This window comes from Malaclemys terrapin, chromosome 8 (genome assembly GCF_027887155.1).
Source record: "Malaclemys terrapin pileata isolate rMalTer1 chromosome 8, rMalTer1.hap1, whole genome shotgun sequence".
Classification (NCBI taxonomy): Eukaryota; Metazoa; Chordata; order Testudines; family Emydidae; genus Malaclemys; species Malaclemys terrapin.
This window is the reverse complement of record NC_071512.1, coordinates 68,132,690-68,153,166: the sequence shown is the minus strand read 5'-3', so window position 1 is coordinate 68,153,166 and position 20,477 is coordinate 68,132,690. Positions and strand designations below refer to the sequence as shown.

Below are 20,477 nucleotides of genomic sequence, written 5' to 3'. Positions count from 1 at the left end.
GTAATTACTAATCTACTTCCAATTTGGAAAGTACTGAAAATAGTAATCAAAAAGCAAAAGATAGAAATAAAAAGAAGTTTGCCATATCAAAGTTTAAATAATCAGTTTAGCTTGATTTTCCAAGTAAAATGTGTTACGAGGGATTAGTGAACAGATGAACTGTTTACCAGGCAATGTCAAGAGGAAAAATGAAAGAATAAATACCTGAATCTGAAAGTTCTCATTGCTCACAGTAAACTTATGCTGCTGAATTCTAACAGATATGAGAACTCAGACTTTTTTTAAAAATATATCAGTTAAATCATAGCATTTTCCATATTCCTCCTTTAGCTGTTTGCCAGTTTTCTTTGTTTTTTCCCCCCCAGAACACTTGACTGGAAAATTATTTAGTTAGAGCAGCCTCGTTTATTTTGGAGCAGTGTACATTTGGCTGTGCCAGCTAGAATAGCCTGCCTTCTGTTAATATGACTAGTTTTAATTCATGTTTTAGTCACAGAAGGCTCTAGTCATCATTAAATATTCTAGTGGCTCCAATGGCAGGCACAACCATTATTTGGGCCTATGCTCTCAGCTAGCAATTTTTTCTTCTATTTAAGAGTCAGCTGGCTCATAGAACATTATATGTAAATAATTACTCCTGGGAGAATTCTGCATCACTGTACGTGCACAGAATTCATGTCCCCCACAGATTTCTTTGCTTCCCCGCAGAAAAATGACTTCTGATGGGGGAGCAAAGGAAAACCACACAGGCACACTCCCCTCCCTGGCAGCACAGGCAGGTTGGTTTGGGAACCCGGAGAAGCCAATAGAGACATAAATAACCACCGCGGGTGTGTGAAGGGGTGGGCAGTCATGCGTGAGAGAGAGAGAGAGAGAGAGAAAGACAGACAGACGGACTCCGTCCCTCTCGCTCACTATTCCCGGCATGCTCGGCATGGAGGGGAAGGGCTTCAGGGTGTGTCTGAGGAGGTAGGCATGGCATAGGTTGTCCCCTCAGGCAGAGCAAATCATAGTAGCCTGCCCGCTTAGTGAATTGTTCCCATTGTCTTTGTGAATTCCCCCAGAAGTATAAAACAGATGTAAAATTTTCAAGGCTCCTTTACATGGCAAAAGTGGTGTAAAGGACAGTATGGCCTTATAAATGCTTATAGTGCTTTAGTGATTAGAACTGGTCTGAATTTTTGGACTGAAAAAATTTCTTGTCAAAATTTGCTCCATGAACTGTTTGTTACTGAGCTTTCTGGCAAGGGTCAGTACCCAATATAAATTATGAGTTTGGTTCCCCAGCCCTCACTTGCTCCTCGGTTGCCTATGATGTAACATTGAGCATATGGCTGCGTATATCTGTTGACTAATAACTACATTACTACCAGGCAAGGCGGTTTGGGGATTTCCTCCAATGCTCCTCACTCCCATTCTCTATCCATTGTATTGTAGTTTAAATTACCTAATTAATTGAAACCACAATGATTATATTGTGTTATTTTGACATAAAATATGCAGAATCTTAAAATATTGTGTGCATAATTTTTATATTTTTGGCATTATTATTTCCCCAGGAGTAGAATAATGAAAAGAAACAGAGTTACATAGTTTTGTGTTTGCTTCAAAAAGCTATTGGATGGTGAGATGTCATTCCCTCCCTAATGCCAACAGATGCTCTTCTTTCATCATTTTTCTAATTCTCTTTCTACAACTGGGGAAGGGTTTTTTTGATCCTAGAAGATAATCCAGTCATATCTTTTAGAGGGAAGGAGAAAACTAACAACCGTATCAGAACATATACTGTAATATTGAAGTGTCAACACCTTAATCCCCAACCTCATCTTCTGAAGTAGGTCTCTAGACTTCAGATTTGCCTTTTATTATGTTTTATGATATTATGGTTTTTATTGAACCTCAAATAATTTCCTAGCAGACAGGTAAAACTACTACTCCACCTTAAAATGAGTCTCTTCAGTAGGATATTACTAGTACAGTTCATGCAGAATAAGACCTCCAATTGAGCAATGGAACATTTAGTTTGGACTTTTGTTTGGATTGGATGGCACCACAGATAAAAGCTAAATAGAAGTACAGGCTCTACATGCCTTCCACGATTGCATTAAAGTTAAATATTTACACACCTTACTGATGCAGAAACCAATGTGATATACAATACCATTCTTGGAAGTACAATTACATTAAGTGAAAGATCTAACAGCTGTGACATAAAAGAAATTATCAGCACAAAAAACAACCACCACGTCTGTAAACCGGGAACAGTCCTGCTTCCGCAAAGTTATTCTAGGAGAATTCTATGGCACTGCAACATGTAAAAGCACCACTCATCTTCCGCACAGATAACTTGGATCTTTGAATGCAGATGTAAAGTTCTACAGCTATACAATTTTTTTAGATCAGTACTACAGAAGAGTATTCTCCTGTATACCAGTGGTTCAAACTTTTTTACTGGTGACCCCTTTCACATAGCAAGCCTCTGAGTGCAATCCCCCTTATAAATTAAAAAAAAATAAAAAATTTTTTATATCTTTAACACCATTATAAATGCTGAAGGCAAAGCGGGGTGGGGATGGAGGCTGACAGCTCACGACCCCCTCATGTAGTAACTTTTCAACCCTCTGAGGGGTCCCAACCTCCAGTTTGAGAACCCCTGCTGTATACCTTTAGAGATAAGAGAACTAACAATTTCAGTGGACCAACAACAGGTGAGCCCCATTTTGCAAACAAAATTGTCACTGACAACAAAAACAAAAAAGCCACCACATCATAATAAACTAAGCTACTGCATGAGAAATTTACATTTTACTACAATATGCAAAGAGAAAATCTGAGGTTTCATATAATCCTAGTCAGTACTTTAAAGTGTCAATGGTTTGGTAAGCATTTGACACCAAAATGCTTTTATAACTAAAATAAATCAGTCGTATCTGGAACTAAAATGAGAAGCTCAGAGGGTCTTCCTTTTGATCCAGATTCCATTGAAACCAAGACAAATTTTGCCAGTGACTTCAGTAGAAGCAGGATTAGGCCCAAAACTGTCCAGTCCTGCAAGATGACAAGTATCATCTGTTTCCAGATTCCATGGTACTTTCTGCAAGAGTCGGTCTGTGCTCATTTAGTGTTCTTGCCAAATTCCAACATGGATAATTACATTTTGACTACTTACATTCTGCTTGCAATTGAAATAAAGGGCTCAATACAATCCAGGAGATCCTGTACATCTTGCAGGAGACCTAAAGATTGTTTATTGATTCATTATCAGTTATGGCAACATTTTTTGGGCCCCATTTAAAAAAAATGGTGGTAGGACATTGAATTTCTGAGGAAAAGATGCAACATACTGAGAATTCATTAACATGACTCTGAAGGGACTGACTGAAAATGCAGATGAGAGGGATACTTCACAATTGCTAGTCTAATGGCAATGAGCCCGAAATAAATCAGCGGTCTACTACAGAAAAATTGTCATTTAATTGAAGGTTTTTAAGGGTAACAAGAAAAAAAACTCAGATTTAATACACTTATATGCATTACACAGTCAAGTTAACCTAAGATGCACTGGAATAATGAGCTGTAAAGTATGCAATGTGAAAAATCTAGAAGTTTGCACACAGGATCTTGTGAAATGTGTGTTTATATATCAATTTTTTTAAAACATTATAGGTATTAAACACCGAGCAGCAGAAAAACTGATGGTTAGAGCTCAAGCTGCATCTTCAAACCAGCCCACTGTGACTCCGTATTGCCAGCACATATGGCACATAACGTCACCAATGATCTGATCAAGCACTAATACTCAAGAATGACTGAGCGGCAGTGTTAAAGGTTTAAAATTCCTTTCTTTGCATTTATATCCTAAGCTTTCAGATTTCTGTGCTAGTTTTCCTTTAAAAAATGTAAAACCAAAAACCAAAACCAGAGTATTATAAGTATTGGAAGGTCAACAGAATCAGGAAACATCTATTCTTGGGGGCATAATTTAAGCTTAACATCCTACACAGGGTGTTTGCCGATAAATGGAATGGTAACTCCAATTGTGCAAACTTGTATCTATGGCTTTTTAGTAGAAGTTACATAAAGAACTTTGTAAGGGAGTTTAAAAAAAACCCAGTTTTGTTCACATTTTAGATAGCAATGCATTTCTAAAATAAAATGTTAGTGCCCTTAGATAATGATCAATGACTGAGGGGCAGTCATACTGGGAATTCATTTAGACTTTTGAAAGTCTAAACTAATGGATGTTTGTACTAGTTCTAAAAAAACAGTTATTAAGGGATGAAATAGACAATTAAAGAGAACATATTCTTAATTTTTTTTTAAAGACACAATATTCACCCCTTAATTTCCGCAAGAAGTTTTAATTTCTGGCATCAAAAGATCTCCAATATACTCCTTTTATATTTTTTCATCATATTACAAATATTCCCAGAGTCATAGGAACATAAGAATGGCCATACTGGGTCAGACCAAAGGTCCGTTCAGCCCAGTATCCTGTCTACCGATAATGACCAATGCCAGGTGTCCCAGAGGGAGTGAACCTAACAGGTAATGATCAAGTGATCTCTCTCCTGTCATCCATCTCCACCCTCTGACAAACAGAGGCTAGGGAAAATGGCTAATAGCCATTAATGGACTTAACCTCCATGAATTTATCTAGTTCTCTTTTAAACCTCGTTATAGTCCTAGCCTTCACAACCTCCTCAGGCAAGGAGTTCCAAAGATTGACTGTGTGAGGAAGAGCTTCCTTTTATTTGTTTTAAACCTGCTGTCCATTAATTTCATTTGGTGGCCCCTAGTTCTTATATTATGTGAACAAGTAAATAAACTTTTCCTTATTCACTTTCTCCACACCACTCATGATTTTATATACCTCTATCATATCCCCCCTTAGTCTCCTCTTTTCCAAGCTGAAAAGTCCTAGCCTCTTTAATCTCTCCTTATATGGGACCCATTCCAAACCCCTAATCATTTTAGTTGCCCTTCTCTGAACCTTTTCTAATGCCAGTATATATTTTTTGAGATTAGGAGACCACATCTGTACGCAGTATTCAAGATGTGGGTGTACCATAGATTTATATAAGGGCAATAAGATATTGTCCGTCTTATTCTCTATCCCTTTTTGAATGATTCCTAACATCCTGTTTGCTTTTTTGACTGCCGCTGCACACTGCGTGGACGTCTGCAGAGAACTATCCACGATGACTCCAAGATCTCTTCCCTGATTAGTTGTAGCTAAATTAGCCCCCATCATATTGTATGTATAGTTGGGGTTATTTTTTCCAATGTGCATTACTTTACATTTATCCACATTAAATGTCATTTGCCATTTTGTTGCCCAATCACTTAGTTTTGTGAGATCTTTTTGAAGTTCTTCACAGTCTGCTTTGGTCTGAACTATCTTGAGCAGTTTAGTATCATCTGCAAACTTTGCCACCTCACTGTTTACCCCTTTCTCCAGATCATTTATGAACAAGTTGAATAGGATTGGTCCTAGGACTGACCCTTGGGGAACACCACTAGTTACCCCTTTCCATTCTGAAAATTTACCATTTATTCCTACCCTCTGTTCCCTATCTTTTAACCAGTTCTCAATCCATGAAAGGACCTTCCCTCTTATCCCATGACAACTTAATTTACGTAAGAGCCTTTGGTGAGGGACCTTGTCAAAGGCTTTCTGGAAATCTAAGTACACTATGTCCACTGGATCCCCCTTGTCCACATGTTTGTTGACCCCTTCAAAGAACTCTAATAGATTAGTAAGACATGATTTCCCTTTACAGAAACCATGTTGACTTTTGCCCAACAATTTATGTTCTTCTATGTGTCTGACAATTTTATTCTTTACTATTGTTTCAACTAATTTGCCCGGTACTGATGTTAGACTTACCGGTCTGTAATTGCCGGGATCACCTCTAGAGCCCTTTTTAAATATTGGTGTTACATTAGTTATCTTCCAGTCATTGGGTACAGAAACTGATTTAAAGGACAGGTTACAAACCAGTTAATAGTTCGGCAATTTCACAGTTGAGTGCTTTCAGAACTCTTGGGTGAATGCCACCTGGTCCCGGTGACTTGTTACTGTGAAGTTTATCAATTCATTCCAAAACCTCCTCTAACGACACTTCAATCTGTGACAATTCCTCAGATTTGTCATCTACAAAGGACGGCTCAGGTTTGGGAATCTCCCTAACACCCTGAGCCGTGAAGACTGAAGCAAAGAATTCATTTAGTTTCTCCGCAATGACTTTATCGTCTTTAAGTGCTCCTTTTGTATCTCGATCGTCCAGGGGCCCCACTGGTTGTTTAGCAGGCTTCCTGCTTCTGATGTAGTTAAAAAACATCTCTACAGCTATCATTGTACACAGAAGAGCAAAATGCATTCAAAAGTCTAGTTTTCCTAACAGGTGTAAATAACAAGCTGTAAACCATAAGCCTTTTAAAATGCAGACACTTCTGAAGAGACTCTCTCACAATAATAACCGTTGCAGCATAAACAACTTCACAGAAAAGAGCTCCGTAAGTAGTATTAAGGGAAAAAAGAAAAAAACATTTAAAATAAAAAATTATAATTAAAATGTTCACTTCTTGGTGTGAAATATTAGACACATTTTTATTCATTCATTTTAGCATAACCTAGCCCCTGATTCTGCAATGATATCTCCATGTGAGCACAGGAGTCTGTCCATGCAGAGAGTTCATTGCAGGATCTGGGCCCAAGTCATTAACTTGCGGCTCCATTTTCACTCTGTCCTCAATAATTCTCAGATGCCCTAAATAAAAGAGGAAATATTTAAAAATTACATTCTATGGGCCAAGTTTTTATCTGAATTAATTCCCATGAAATAGGGATATATAGGGTGGAAATCACTGGAGATCACTTAGCCCTTAGGAACAAGGTAATATAAAAAGTCATATAAACTACATTACAATACAGGTACTCTGATTTTAATTAAAAAGACAAACCTGTGTATAAGGACGAATTATACAACGCATTTTCCCATACCTGGCCCCCAAATGAACAGCGTTAACTCAATGGCTCAACTTTTTTCCATTCCACTGATCAGTTGTCAAAATAAAGATTCTATCATGCACCACCCTCTCTCTCCACACCTCCACTACTTAGCATCCAAGTGTTTCATATTGGAGCACCTCCTTGTGGTCTGCAAGGCCCAGTTTAGAGAGAGACAATATTACATACTTCATTAAGGTTTGACCTACTATATTTGATAACTGACTGGCAGATTTCCTTGCTTTTATCAGTTTCTTTTACAACCTGAATGCTCTTTGTCTAGATTATAAATGCACATCATGCAGAGAAGTGTATGATGGACGCCGAAAAAAAAAAAAGAAAAAAAAAAAAAGAAAGGTGAAATTAAACCACAGAATACTTGTATGTTGTGATAAAGAGGAAAAAGGAAACAACTTTTACTAAAAATTTTTTTTGACAATCTAGCAACTAGCTAATGTGTTTTGACTAAGTAGTCGCTGGTACACCACTTTTGTATTGGCATACTTCATTCGTTTTATCTCATGTGTATTTAAGAGTATTTTCTCCTTTTTGCTACTCAAAACCCTGAAACAATAACATACTTAATGATACAGTATCAAGATACAGAAAATATTTCCAGAATGTTTACTCAAAAGAACTAAGAACATGTAGGACTTCAGTGAGATTACTGTACTTAAATATTAAGGTTTAATGCATCATATTTATACATCCCATTTGTCAGCAATAAAGGCAAAAAGGAAACCGCATCTTGTTCACGCAAACACAAGCATGCTAAGAGTCGACACATTTTTATGTCCAAGACACCTAATTATAGAGGACTTGCCCTGTAAACGCTACAACAAAGGGAAATCAGTACTTAGATGCCAGGATCACAACAGAGGAATCAGGCTAGAACCACACTGTCCCCTTGCTCTTCACGCGGGGAATGAACCGGGGCTGCAGGCCACAGAACAGGAACACGCACCACATTTAGACTGGAGGATACCGGGGTCTGGGGCGGGGTAGGAGAGAATGCCAAGATGAATGGGTTTTCGCCAAACCAGCACCAAAGCAGCCAGGCTGTTGTCTCACCTGGTCCCTTCAGCACCACCCTCCGCTCCACTGTCTGGCAGGCGACCTCCTCCCCATGACAGGGGACCCTGCCATCCCCTGGGACTTCCCCCCCTTCAGAGCTCCCGCTGTCACCCCACCCGCCCCAGACTCTCTTCTACCCCCCCTTCCCTGACAGGCCCGCCGCCTCCCCACCCCCAGCTCCTGCTCCCACTCCCCCCTCCCGCCCCTCCGGTTTGCTCCCTCCCAGACACTCCCCCCCCATTGCCTTCTATCACCCTCTCTCGGGAGGTGCCAGCCTGGCCCCCGCAGGAAGGGGTCCCCAGCAGGCCGGGACTCTCCCCAGGCAGCCCGAGCCCGGGGCTGCTCCCCACGACGATGACGACGCGGACCTACCTGAGGGAAGTCCGGGGGGCCCGGACGCACAGATACACACGGAGCGGATGGGAGGGACGCAAAATGGCGGCGGGTCCCTGGCCCAGGAATAAGGGGGTCCAGTTCGGCGTCTGCCCCGACCCTACGGCTCCGCTTCTGGCTGCTCCGGCTCCCTGACTGCGGTTGTCAAGCGGCTCCGCCAATCGCGGCCCGGCAGCGCCGCTCCTCAGGCCCCTCCCCGCGCCGGGGCGGGGTGACCGCGCAGCCGCCGGAATGGAAACGGGAGACAGGGAGGGGCAGGGGCGGCTGCTCCGTGGGCAGCCGGGTGCGTTGGTTGCCCCCTGCCCTAGGGAGCTCTGAGGCGGGGTTGAGGCGGCTGGGCGCCCGCCTGGGGCCGTGACAGGAGCGTTGGGTGGGCCCCGGGACCTCCTGACACCCGCTGCTGGTCCGGACGGAACCGATGAGCAAGGCGAAAAGAAGCGAGAAGGAGGCGAAGCGGGCCCCGTTGCAGGCGGCTGCGGTGGGGAAGAGGCGTTATCTGCACCCGCCAGCCCCCAGGAGTACGGACGTTGCGGGTGAAAACATAAGCTCGCCTTGAAGGCAGCTGCGAAAACGGTTTACGTTTTAGGACAACGCAAAAGGGAAAGTTCTCCTCAAGTGGTCACTCGGCTTGGAACGGGGAGAGATGAGAGCTGTGCAGCCACAGAAACTAACCCTGGCTAGCAGGGACTTATACATGTTAATGAAGGAAACTCTGCCGGGTAAATTACTTAATGTGTCTGCCTACGCTTCACCATCTAGTCAAAGATGGTTCATGTTCCGAAATGGTTTGTGCCACCTTGGCTCTGCCTGGATTCTGCGCTGCTGCACAGTTCACCTGCCCCTGGCACAAGTCAGAGCATCTCCGTAGCACTGATTATCACCTTGAACATTTCCCATCCCTTACATTAGTCTGTGTGCACCTACCGAGCAGGTTTAGTTGAGCCCAAACTTGTAGGTAAGATTCCAAGACTTTAGTGTATCAGAAGGAGAGGCAGGTCTGCAGAGAAGGTTTTGTGGCAAAGGTACTGGACAAGGACATAAGAAGTCTGGATTTTGGTTTCAACTCTGCTATAGCTAGTAAGGTGTAGCTTTGGGCAAGTCAATCTGTCTGTGCCTCACTTTCCCATCTGTAAAATGGTGATTTAAAAGAGTTTCCTGCCTCAGTGGGTGTTGTATGGATATCTTCATTCATGTTTACGAGGTGCTCAGGTATGTGGTGAGTCGCATGGAAAAGTATATAAATAACCTAGCAGCCAAGAACAAAAGATTCCTCCCATGTCATACCCACTGCAATTAGCAAAGGGCAGGCAGACCACAAGTAATGAGATAGCTTGCTCATAATTACAAGTTGCTGGTACATGCATTTGTTATGATAGTCTTTGTAAAGTTTCTTGTTATAAGACAAAGACCCGGAAAGTGTCAAAAGGAGGGTATGATCAAAGTACAAGGCCTCTTAGCTAACTGTCCTTACATATTCAATGAGTTGCCCACCAGTCAGTCTGTGGGTGTAAATTGTTAGCAAAGCAGAGCAATTTCTATGTAGAATACTTTGTTTTTTTTAATGTGTTGGCCTGGAGGCAGTGAACATCGGTAAAAATGAGGGCAGGGCCCATGGCATAAGCAAACTGCAATAAGGGTTTGACAAGGAAGCTAGAACAGGAAACCTCAACATTATTAGACTATTTTATTTATTTCTGTGCTGCATATCACCAAAGTATTCTTTTTCACTGTCCATATATATAGAATAAATCTATATACATCGATAGCATGTGTGTGCCTCCAAATACACAATATGAAAATCTAGTCTTTACTAGTTTTGAATGTATTTGCGTTGGGGATGAGTAAAATATTGCCAGCTGCATGGTGAGTTCCTGGACCTCCCTGCCATCACAGTAAGAGGTGGGGAATCACTTGGCTTTTCCAGAAAAGAACAGTGCTGCCAACTAAAATATGCATATGTAGGGTTGGGAACCCTAGCTGGCAGACCACATGCCTTTAAAGCTGTGGGGCACTGGTGGACAGGTTATCCATTTCACCGCCTTTGCACTTGCTGTTGTATAAGAAGAAGAAGAATGGCTGCATGCGTGTGCAGGGGATGTGGGAATTAAGATGCACTCTGTGTGCCCTCTTTTTTTCACACACACCCAGATAATAGCTCCATAAAAATGTGCTGTGAGACCTTTGTTTTATTAGTATATAGCTCCTTAATCTTTTTGTGGTTTGGCTATATTACTATAACACTGTTTGAGAGCTATTTAAGCAAGTATTCTACAAACTACTGAAAAATCACCTACAATTAATATAGAACAGGTGCACTTGTTTCCTTTGGGATAACGCATTATAAACACTGTGACGGGTGTTCTTACAACCATATTTCCCTTGCTAATGCAGTGGAGACTTATGGGTTGTTGGCAATATATTTAATTACTAGATGTGAGCCTCCAGGTTAGTCTTGGAATTTTGTTCTACTGTCTTCTCACATTTTCCTGTGTGCTACAGCAAATCTGTTTGGCCTTATTTAATTATGGTAACTATGCTTTAAAATGTTGAACTGAGGCAGACCACTTCATTCTTGAGACCGTTTTAATTGGATGAAATAAATATGTCCATTTATTAGATATTTTCATTTTTCAGTGCCTGTATGTATGTGTGTGTGTGTGTGGTGTGTGTGTGTATAATATATGTATATGTATGTATGTATATGTATATATATAATATATATATATATATATATATATATATATATATATATATAAAAAATAAATTTCTTAGTATTAAATGAATCAGTCACATGAGATAGGGTGCAGAAGGGAGTGCTTTAGAATATTCAGTGCAGCATTTGAAAAACCAAAAACACAAAATGTACGAACGCCACATGGACAGTAATAGATATTTCTCACTTCTAACCTTTACACAACAGACATGTATATAAACTCTGTGGTGAAGAGAGTAGAAGAATGGGAAAATATGACCATCTAAGAGTTCCATTAGAGTATTGAAAGGATTACCATGGGTTTCAGTATAGTAGGATTGGGAACTTCCTAGGGCCCTGATTCTATGAGGTATTCAATTCTGCACAGAGTCGCACCCCAAAGAAACAAGTTATTTCTGTTTTATCTCGAAACAGCCAAAATGTGCAAGAAAAAATATTAAGTCTTTCAACCCTCTTATCCTGTTCTCTTTTTCTAGAAAGGAATATGTAAAAGGATGCCAAACTCTTTATCCTGTGAAGAGTGATGCAGACAAAGTGCCAGCTATTCAGCAGTGACTCTGCAATTAAAGGGCTATGAATACACGACTTTCAGGTCCTGGAAGGAAGCCCTTCTGCATGATTACAGTTCTGATATCACATTGCATGTAACTTGACTCTCAGGTAAGACAATGAATGCCCCCATTTACCTGTAAAAATATCACTCAGGTTCAGAGCTCTCTCATTGGAGTGAATGGGCAGTGTAGGTGTTTATTAATGTAATGATTTTTAAAAGAATTAAATGCACCATTTAAAAGAAATGTACATATTCTGCAATACATCAGCAACCTGATGGTGCATAAGGAAATGAAAGTGACTATAAACAAATGGGAACTGGACCTGTTTAGTTTCACTGGCCAAGCTGAGAAAAATGCAAAAAGCGACCTATCGGCATAAATTTTGAAAAGTACATTCGATTTTAAATGTTATTTCAGTTTTAATCAGTCAAAGCATTAGCAGAAACACATATATAAATTAAAAGAAAAGTCTATCATGTTGTTTTATTGTGGCTAATCCATTAATATGTTGTTGGAGTATATGGAGGCACAGGTCCTTAGTGCAGATGATTTGTCTCTAGTGGAACACCTGAGACTCAGTGTTTTGTATTGGGAGTAAGCCTCCCCACCCCCCAACACACACACAGGATGATGAAAAAGAAGAAGAAATTCTGAGTTCAAAGTGTTTACACTTCCATGTGTGAGAATTACCTCTATGTAGGGAACACAGGGTTCTTAGTGAGGATAGACAAATCCCTGCAGACATCTGTCCTCAGAGAAGGTGCAGTTAGCTCCCTTTGAGAGGTCCGCCTGGGAGAACAACAGAGCCTGTATTTGCAGTGTTGTTGTAGCTGCATTGGTCCCAGGATATTAGAGAGACAAGGTGGGTGAGGTGATTGGACCCACAGAAGTTGGTCCAATAAAAGACATTATCATTTATCTTGTCTAAGATTTCCACAAAGGAGCTAGAATTGCTTATAGAGCCTTCACTGAAACTAGACAACCTTTAGTTCATCTTTGCATTAACAATTCCAGTTTCGAGGTAGATCAAACAACAAAAAATATTGAGCCAACAAAAGATAATCTGCATCCAGATCATTTTAATAAGTGTTGACTTGTGTGCTCTTGTCAGGTCTTGTTTTACCAGGAGTTAGGTCTGTGATGTTGTGGGAAGGATGAGGCAAATGCTGTTTAATGCAAAGCTCAGTACTTATTTAGCTCTTAATCTTTATGAAAGACTCCATTAGCAGATTAGCACTGACATAAAAACATAGGTAACTATTACTTCTTATGTTTGCCAGACTATGTATACATAAAGCTCATGTACCATAGACATAGTACTTTGTGATGCATCTTATGTGGGTCACAGAAATTCCTTTCAGGATATTTACTTGGATCTGCAAAAAGGCAGCAATGACAATTTAAGGCTTGTCTACATGGGAAGTCATTCCAGAATAGCTATTCCTGGTCAACTCTATGGCCTGGTCTATGCTACGAGTTTGTCGAATTTAGCAGCGTTAAATCGAATTAACCATGCACCCATCCACACAACGAAGCCATTTACTTAGACATAAAGGGCTCTTAAAATCGATTTCTGTACTTCTCCCCGACAAGGGGATTAGCACTGAAATCGATATCGCCAGTTCGAATTAGGGTTAGTGTGGACGCAATTTGATGGTATTGGCATCCGGGAGCTATCCCACAGTGCACCATTGTGACCGCTCTGGACAACACTTTCAACTCAGATGCACTGGCCAGGTGTACAGGAAAAGCCCCGTGAACTTTTCAATCTCATTTCCTGTTTGGCCAGTCGAGCTCATCAGCACAGGTGACCATGCAGAGCTCATAAGCACAGGTAACCATGCAGTCCGAGAATCGAAAAAGAACTCTAGCCTGGACCGTACGGGAGGTACTGGATCTGATCGCTGTATGGGGAGACGATTCCGTGCTATCAGATCTATGTTCCAAAAGACGAAATGCCAATACATTTGAAAAAATCTCCAAGGGCATGATGGAGAGAGGCCACAACAGGGACTCAACACAGTGCCGCGTGAAAGTTAAGGAGCTCAGACAAGCATATCAGAAAACCAAAGAATCAAACGGATGCTCTGGGGCAGAGCCGCAGACATGCCGCTTCTATGCTGAGCTGCATGCAATTCTAGGGGGGGCGCCACCATTACCGCACCCCTGACCGTGGATTCCGAGGAGGGGGTACTCTCAGCCATGCCTGAGGATTTTGCGGACGGGGAAGATGAGGAGGAGGATGAGCTTGAGGAGAGCACACAGCACACCGTTCTCCCCAACAGCCAGGATCTTTTTCTCACCATGACTGAAATACCCTCCCGGACCATGAAGCTGTAGAAGGGACCTCTGGTGAGTGTACCTTTGTTATATAAAACATGGTTTAAAAGCAAGCGTTTTTTAATGATTAATTTGCCCTGAGGACTTGGGATGCATTCGCGGCCAGTACAGCTACTGGAAAAGTCTGTTAACGTGTCTGGGGATGGAGCGGAAATCCTCCAGGGACATCTCCGTGAAGCTCTCCTGGAGGTATTCCAAAAGCCTTCGCAGAATGTTTCTGGGGAGAGCAGCCTTATTCCGTTCTCCATGGTAGGACACTTTACCACGCCATGCTAGTAGCAAGTAATCTGGTATCATTGCATGACAAAGCCTGGCAGCATATGGTCCTGGTGTTTGCTGGCAGTCAAGCAACATCCGTTCTTTATTTCTGTGTTATCCTCAGGAGAGTGATATCGTTCATGGTAACCTGGTTGAAATACGGGAATTTTAATTAAGGGGACATTCAGAGGTGGCCGTTCCTACTGGGCTGTTTGCCTGTGGCTGAAAAGAAATCCTCCTCGTAGTTAGCCAAGCAGTGGCGGGTGGGAGGGTGCATTGGCGCTGAGCTGTTCGCATTTGGCTAGCAAGGATCTTCCCTGATACCAGCCACGCGGTGGGGGGAGGGGTAAAGCGATCATCCCAGAGAATTGGATGGGGGAGGGGAGGTTTCGTTTTGGTTTCTGCTGTTGCACGTTAACACGAAAACCGCAGCACTCAATGGGTTTTGCTTGGTATGGGAAAGGAGGGCACTGCTTTTATGAAGGTTGCAGAAACCGAAAGACTATGGCTTACCATGGCCGCCTGCAAGCCGAATTCTGTTGCCCGGCCCTGCGTCTGTGATCTCTAACACCAAAGCGCAGGCACTCGATATAAGATGCAAAATGTGACCTTGTACTGAAATCACATGTGCTATGTAATGTGAATAGTGTTGTTCACTGTGAAAGAGTATACATTTTACAGAATAATGGGTATCTTTTTAAATACTTCTCTCCCTTTTTTCCCTCCCGCAGCTGCACATTTTTCAAGCCTCCCTCCTCCGTCCTGAAGGCTATCTCAGATAAGGCGGTGAAAAAAACGCACGCGTGATAAAATGTTTTCTGAGATCACGCTGTCGACCTGCAATGAAAGAGCTCATCTGAATGTGTGGAAGGACGCAGTATCACAGTACAGGAAAGCGGCCAATGAACGTGAGGACAGGAGGGATGATAGAGATGAGAGGTGGCGGCAGGAAGATCAGAGGAGGCAGGATGCAACGCTGGGGCTACTGCGGGATCAAACGGACGTGCACCGGCGTCTGGTGGAGCTTCAGGAATGGCAGCAGGATCACAGAGTGCTGCTGCAGCTCCTGTTTAACTGCTCTCCCCAAGTTCCATAGCCTCCTCACCAAGAAAGTGTGGGGGGAGGCTCCGGGCACCCAACCACTCCACCCCAGTGGACAGCCCAAACAACAGAAGGCTGTCATTCAACAAGTTTTGAAGTGGCCTTTTCCTTCCCTCTTCCCCTCCTCCCACACCCCACCCGGGCTACCTTGTCAGTTATCTCCCTACTTTTATAATCAATTAATAAAAAATACATGGTTTTTAAATGATAGTGACTTTATTTCCTTTGCAAGCAAGCTGTGATTGATGGGGGGAGGGTGGGTGGCTTACAGGAAATGATTCAACCAAGGGGGTGGGTTTTCGTCAAGGAGAAACAAACAGAACTGTCACATCGTAGCCTGGCCAGTCATTAAACTGGTTTTCAAAGCTTCTGTGATGCGCAGCGCTTCCTGGTGTGCTCTTCTAATTGCCCTGGTGTCTGGCTGCACGTAATCAGTGGCCAGGCGATTTGCCTCAACCTCCTACCCCGCCATAAACGTCTCCCACTTACTCTCACAGAGATTGTGGAGCAAGCAGCAATAACAACGGGAATATTGGTTTCGCTGAGGTCTGAGCGAGTCAGTAAAGTGTGCCAGCGACCCTTTAAACGTCCAAATGCACATTCTACCACCATTCTGCACATGCTCAGCCTATAGTTGAACTGCTCCTGACTACTGTCCAGGCTGCCTGTGTATGGCTTCATGAGCCATGGCATTAAGGGGTAGGCTGGGTCTCCAAGGATAACTATAGGCATTTCGACATCCCCAACAGTTATTTTCTGGTCCGGGAAGTAAATCCCTTGCTGCAGCCATTTAAACAGATTAGTGTTCCTGAAGATGCTAGCGTCATGAACCCTTCCCGGCCATCCCACGTTGATGTTGGTGAAACGTCTCTTGTGATCCACCAGTGCTTGCAGCACCATTGAAAAGTACCCCTTGCGGTTTATGGACTGGCTGCCCTGGTGCTCCGGTGCCAAGATAGGGATATGGGTTCCATCTATCGCCCCACCACAGTTAGGGAATCCCATTGCAGCAAGCCATATACTATGACCTGCACATTTCTTAGAGTCACTACCTTTGGTAGCAGCAGCTCAGTGATTGCTTTGGCTACTTGCATCACAGCAGCCCCCACAGTAGATTTGCCCACTCCAAATTGATTCCCGACCAAACGGTAGCTATCTGGCGTTGCAAGCTTCCACAGGGCTATTGCCACTCGCTTCTCAACTGTGAGGGCTGCTCTCATCTTGGTATTCTTGCGCTTCAGGGCAGGGGAAAGCAAGTCACAAAGTTCCATGAAAGTGCCCTTATGCATGCGAAAGTTTCGCAGCCACTGGGAATCATCCCACACCTGCAACACTGTGCAGTCCCACCAGTCTGTGCTTGTTTCCCAGAATCGGCGTTCCACGGCATGAACCTGCCTCATTAACACCATGATCTCCAAAGTGCCAGAGCCTGCGCTTTGAGAGAATTCTGTGTCGCCGTCGCCTCCTACTCACCTGGTTTTTCAAGTTCTGATTCTGCATAAACTGCATGATAATGCATGAGGTGTTTACAATGTTCATGACTGCTGCGTTGAGATGAGCGGACTCCATGCTTGCCGTGGTATGGCGTCTGCACTGAAAAAAGGCGCGAAACAATTGTCTTCCATTGCTCTGACGGAGGGAGGGGCAATTGACGACATGGCTTACAGGGAATTAAAATCAACAAAGGGGGTGGCTTTGCATCAAGGAGAAACACAAACAACTGTCACACAGAATGGCCCCCTCAAGGATTGAACTCAAAACCCTGGATTTAGCAGGCCATTGATTTCACAGAGGGGGGGGGGAAGCAACTGAATACAAAACAAATCTGGTCTATTTCTTGTTTTAATCCACTCCATCTATCTTATACATCTTAGGCTGGCAGCAGACAGTGCAGTTCGATTGCTAGCCATCGTCATCTCCTGGGTGCTCAGCAGAAGATGCTGCATTATGACTGCTAGCCACCGTCCTCTCCTGGCTGCTCGCTAGAAGATGGGCATGACCTGGCTGAGTCACTTCCATGTCTTCCCAGGTGCCCCTGATCGACCTCACCGAGGTTGGCTAAAAGAGCATGACTATGATGGCTACCAGGTGTAATGCACCGTCTGCTACCAAAATGCAATGAGCTGCTGCTGTGTAGCAATGCAGTCCCATGTCTGCCAGCACCCAGGAGATATACGGTGATGGTCAGCTGAGCGGGCTCCATGCTTGCCGTGGTATGGCGTCTGCACAGGTAACCCACGAAAAAAGGCGTGAAACTATTGTCTGCCATTGCTTTCATGGAGGGAGGGAGGGAGAGGGGGGGCCTGACGACATGTACCCAGAACCACCCGCGACAATGTTTTTTGCCCCATCAGGCACTGGGAATCTCAACACAGAATTCCAATGGGCGGAGGAGACTGTGGGTACTATGGGATAGCTACCCACAGTGCATGCTCCGGAAGTCGACGCTGGCCTCGGTACTATGGACGCACACCGCTGAATTAATGTGCTTAGTGTGGACGCATGCACTCGACTTTATACAATCTGTTGCCAAAAATCAAATTCTGTAAAATCCGAGTAATTTCATAGTGTAGACATACCCTATTCGTGGATGCTCTTATTCTAGAATAAGGTGTGTTATTCTGAATTAGCTTAATCCACAGTAGATAAAGCACTCTTATTCCAGAATAAGAATGTCTACGGTTGGAGTTAATCAGGAATAGCTGATGTACTTTAAATTCACACCCTAACTTATTCCAGATTAATTTTCATGTGTGGATGATATATTTCATGTATAAATATATACCGCATCCACACGTTTAGTGAGTTTTGGGAAGAGCTTGGAGGGACTTATTTTTGTAAAATTTTGTAGAACTGTTAATTCTATTTTCCACTTTTCTGCCCTCTATCTCAAAGTCCCATAGCTTGAGCAGTCTTTCTGGCCAATGGGACAGCTCCCTCCAGGGATCCTAGAAATCCATTTGCCACAGAAGAATGCAGAATTTGTGTCTTTACAGAGAAACTTTTTTTTCACAAAATATAAAAACCTATATTAACTAAATTTTACTGAAAGTACCAATGTCTGTTATTGAATGCACGCAACCTCCCTCTCTTGTGGTTGATTTTTGAATGTGCTTTAAATTTACATAGCTAAACATATGCCAATAAACTGCTTCTGGTATATACAGCTTAGTGTTTTAATGCATCTCAAATTTCACTTCAGCTGCCACATGTAAGTTAATTAAAGTTATGAAAAGATGCTGAAAACTATAAAAATTATCCCTAAAGACAGTGTCATTGAGTTTGGCAAGGGCAAATTTCACGTTGCTGTTAATGTGCTGTTCTGTACCGTATGCAGCAGTGCTGTAAATTACGTTAGAAAGCAAACAGTTGTGGAACACATGGAAAGTGCTGAACAAACTGAATGAAAAGAAATGAAAACAAGAGGCTGAAACAGCAGGGCTATTGACAATGGTAAAGAAATAATACACTGTGACTAGAATACACTCCAGCATTTAAAAAAAATAATTTTCTGAAAATGGAGAACAGACATAGAAGTATTTGTTATATGTAAGATATACACATTGCAATTCTATTAATTTTATTATAATGATTGATGGCACTGATAGGCTTTGAACTTGCTTGAAAATTGTAAATATAGCAATAAGACATTGTGTTCAACTGATATATAGGTATGTATGTTGTGGCTAGGGAAACTAAAGTTCAGTGTTTAATTTTAATCATGCAAAAACACAGATTTTTATGTTGTTTTTTTTAATCAGAGAATTTTGGTTTCTATATCATGGAACACTAGGATCCCTGAACACTAGGATCCCTGAATATTGCTCTTCAGTTAGCCATGGGAGTCACTAAAGAGTAAGGTCTGAAGAACTCCCTCTCCTAAAAAACAATCAAGAGTTGAATGCTTTGGATCCAGTGTTCCTAAATCTTGCTGATCAGTTAGGACTGACCTAGAATCTCAAGGCCAAATTGAAGGTGAGTCGTCTTCTGGCCCTTTCATTGTTTTTGTATGGCTTCCTTGGCTTACTTAGCTCTCTTAGATTCACACTTATTGTCAACATGTAACTGACACAGCCCAATGAGACTGACTGTGAGGGAATCTTAGCTGGTGTAACTTATAAGAAGATAAGAATGTAGTTGCTTTTCTTTCTAGCAGGAAGGTGTAAGTTTAAAGCAGCCCCATCACTAATTGTAACTTACCCCTTCTTCTGGCTCCTCTACATGTAAGATGCACTCTTTAGACTCCCTTTTACATCAGTAAGTGTAGGTGAGCAGGTCTCAGAGTCTACATGCACCTCACTTTAGACATCAGCTTTGATTCCACAATAGTAATGTGTTGATCTTTTCCTAGACTTGCTGTGTTGGCTATAGAAAAATTAAATTGTGATTTCTTTATAAGAAAAGAGAGAGAAGCTGTGGAGGTATAGAATGTTTTCTTTTAAATTGTTGAACTTCTATCAAGTCCAAATTTAGAATAAGATAATTTGAAGTCTTGTTTAAAATGGAGGATACTTGAATGTCACCATTTGAAAAGATTAGCTAACTAAACGTAAGTTGACAGTACACTTGGAAGGGGTTACGGATCTCCAGGTCACACTTTGGCCACACTTCTTTAAGGACTGCTTGCTCAGCTCTCGAAAACACCAGAAGGTGGCAAAGAAATGCTGTTTTAGTATCAGAGATTACACAACTAGATAGCTCTGCAAGGGCTAAGGTTTTAGCATCTTTAATAAAAATAATAGAGGAATTGGAAAAAGATATCTGCAGATAGCTAGGGCTAGATCCTCATCTACAGGCAAGATAGGCTCTGCACAGCTGTGGGTGGGGAAATAAAGGTAGTTCTAAATCACCATTGTGTTTTTCTTGATCCCAGGGCTGATCCTCTCCCTATTATAACTTAGAACTGAGCCACAGTGGTGCTCTAAGTTACACTTAGCTGCCTATCGACCAAAAGGGTCATTCTGTCTGCTGAGGATCACTGAGGTGTAGAAATATTCTGCCCCTTTCTCGCAGGAATGCCCCCTGCTCCAGG

The 20,477-nt window shown here is 42.4% G+C and overlaps 1 protein-coding gene and 1 long non-coding RNA gene across 9 annotated transcripts in view; one reads left to right on the top strand and one right to left on the bottom strand.

The window, feature by feature from the left end:
• WDR47 (WD repeat domain 47) overlaps window positions 1–8,593 on the bottom strand; it is a 45,722-nt gene extending 37,129 nt beyond the window's left edge. For 2 of the 4 annotated variants that reach the window (XM_054036739.1, XM_054036741.1), the window contains exon 1: window positions 8,459–8,591. The gene's annotated coding sequence lies outside the window, so the exon portion shown is untranslated. Of the gene's footprint in view, window positions 1–8,458 lie in introns of all 4 variants that reach the window. The other 2 variants (XM_054036738.1, XM_054036737.1) reach the window with 2 other exon arrangements.
• A 139-nt stretch (window positions 8,594–8,732) lies between these two features.
• The window catches only part of LOC128841583 (uncharacterized), a 52,700-nt gene continuing 40,955 nt past the window's right edge, over window positions 8,733–20,477 (top strand). For 3 of the 5 annotated variants that reach the window (XR_008445883.1, XR_008445880.1, XR_008445879.1), the window contains exons 1-3: window positions 8,733–9,198; window positions 11,669–11,852; window positions 19,207–19,420. This is a non-coding gene — a long non-coding RNA (uncharacterized LOC128841583). The remainder of the gene's footprint in view (window positions 9,199–11,668; window positions 11,853–19,206; window positions 19,421–20,477) is intronic. The other 2 variants (XR_008445881.1, XR_008445882.1) reach the window with 2 other exon arrangements.